The following is a 2630-nucleotide window of genomic DNA, read 5'->3' as shown; positions in this document are numbered from 1 at the left end:
TTTTAGCATTTTCCCCCCAGCCCAAGATGGAATTCAGGATCATACATTGCATTTAATTTTCATGTCTCATTAATTTCTTTTATTGATTAATCTAGAAGAACTCTCCAGCCTTTCTTTTTCACGACATTGACATTTTTAAATGTCTAAGCCAGTAATTTTGTCCCTTGTCTCTCAGTTGGGCTTGTCAGGTGTTCCCTCATGATTAGACTCCGATTATGTGCTTTGGCAGAAAGACCACAGAGGTGCGGTTATGTCTTTCTTGGTGCATCACACAGGGAACCACATGTTGGTTTTGTCCTATTTTAGACAATGATAACCTTAATCACTTGTGGAAGGAGGTGTCTGCCAGGTTTTTCCATTGAAAAGTCTGTCTTTTTCCCTTTGTAATTGATATGTAACTTATGGGGCACTATTGTGAAACCAGGCAGATATCCTGTTCTTCAAATCTTCACCTTTTAGTTCTTAGAATCCATTTGGTTTGAATCGATTGTTATGGTGATAATTGCAAAAGGGTGATTCTCTAATTCCGTTATCCTTTCTACATTAATTATTTGGTGTTCTATTGTAAGAAAGAGCTTTCCTTCTCATTCATCAATTTATTATTGATACGGACTCATGGATTTTTATTTTATTCAGTGAGTTATTACCCATTGCTATCATTACTTATTTTGAAGCCCGAATTATTCTACCTTTATACAGTATCTGCTTGCAGTTGTTTCTCATATCCTCTGACACATCTCTATTATTTTATGAGCACTTTCTTTCTGGCACATCAAGATATTCTGGACTCAGCTCGTATTTTCCCTGCCCCAGCTCCGGAATCTGTCATTTCTCCCAGGAAGCTGGTTCCTTTCAGTGGGGAATTAGTATACTTATTCCTTTGGGGATGTCAAGAATGCCCTTTCAGTGGACAGAACTAGGAACACACATACACACGTGCACGGTCACACATAGACACATGTATCTGTTTCTATGTATGTATATTTCAGACCACAAGTTCACATTGATATGTCCAATTTTATTGCGAAAGCACAGGGCTCTCCCTAGCTTTCTTCAATTTCATCTTGTTGCTCTCTTCTTCAACATGGGGAAATCTGACTCCTAACATCTTTAGTATATTTACTCATTTACTCAATCCTACAATACACAGAAAGTACAGAAGTCTCTCCTTATCTGCGGGGGATCTGTTCCGCCCTCAGTGGATGCCTGAAACTGCATATAGTGCTGAACCCTATATATGCTATGTTTTTTCCTATACATACATACCCATGATAAAGTTTAATTTATAAATTTAGGCACAGGAAGAGATAAACGACCATAACTAGTAATAAAATAGAACGATTATAACAATACACTGTAATAAAAGTTATGTGAATGGCTTTGGGGCTATTATTAAGTAAAATAAGTGTTACTTGAACACAAGCACTGTGCTATCGAGACGGTCAATCTGACAAAGCGACTAACGGGTGGATAGCACATACAGTGTGGATATGCTGGACGAAGGGATGCTTCATGTCTTGGGCAGGACGAAACAGGATGGTGGGAGATTTCAACATGCTACTCAGAATGGCATGCAATTTAAAACTTATGAATTGTTTATTTCTGGAATTTTTTCACTTAATATTTTCAGACAGTAGTTGACCGAAGATAACTGAAACAGTGGAAAGCAAAATGGCAGATAAGGGGGACATAGTGTAGTTTCAGAATTGCTCATTTGAAATAGAGATAGGCTCATTGTTTGTGTTTGCATTTTCAGGTTCTTCTTAATCCTTGTTGATGCTTTTTTTTTTTTTTTGCATATACAACATTAATATGGTTCTAAGAGAAAACCTATAGAAAAATCTATATTTAGAGACATGTCATTCAACCCTTCCATCCTTATTTTGGTCTCATCTGTCCCTGGAGAAAACTCATCTGACTTATCCTTTCTATGTTTCTTTTTGCAAAATTAAACATATATGTATATTTTCTTATTATTCTTTTCTTACAGAAAAGGTAGCACATATATTCTTTTCTACTTTGTCTTTTTTTCATTAAATATATCCTGAAAATCATTCCATATCAGTTCCCAGAGATCTTTCTCACCTCCACACCCCTCTGGCGATAGTGTGAATGTTCTGTAGTTTATTCAACAAGTTGCCTGTGTCCAGGTGTTCAGTGTGTTTCCAACATTTTACAATTACAAACAATGCTGCAATTAGTAATCTTGTGCCTATGTTTTTTTGTTTTTGTTTTTGTCTTTTAGAGATATATATTCTGGGTCAATTCCTAGAACGTAGATTGATGGGTCTAAAAGCAAATATAGTTTTGTTAGATAGCACCAAATTCTCCTTCATAAATGTTTAACCATTTTGCATTCCCACCAGCCATGTGTGAGAACGCTTGCTTCCCCACAGCCTCACCAACAGAGTATGTTGTCAAGCTTTGTAATTTTTGCCATCCAGATAGTAAGAGGTGGCATGTTAAAATGTAGGCTTTATTATTATTGAGATACGGTGAAGCCAACAGGTCAGGAGACAACTGACGATGGAAAGAAAGTTTATTACAGGTCCCAAGAGGAAGGGAACATGGGATGCCACATCATGGGGGCCACACAGAGAAGCACCAGGGTTGGTCAGGAGGTGGAGGGA

This window comes from Pteropus vampyrus, unplaced genomic scaffold, assembly GCF_000151845.1.
Source record: "Pteropus vampyrus isolate Shadow unplaced genomic scaffold, Pvam_2.0 Scaffold104, whole genome shotgun sequence".
NCBI lineage: Eukaryota > Metazoa > Chordata > Mammalia > Chiroptera > Pteropodidae > Pteropus > Pteropus vampyrus.
This window is presented reverse-complemented; position numbering follows the sequence as displayed.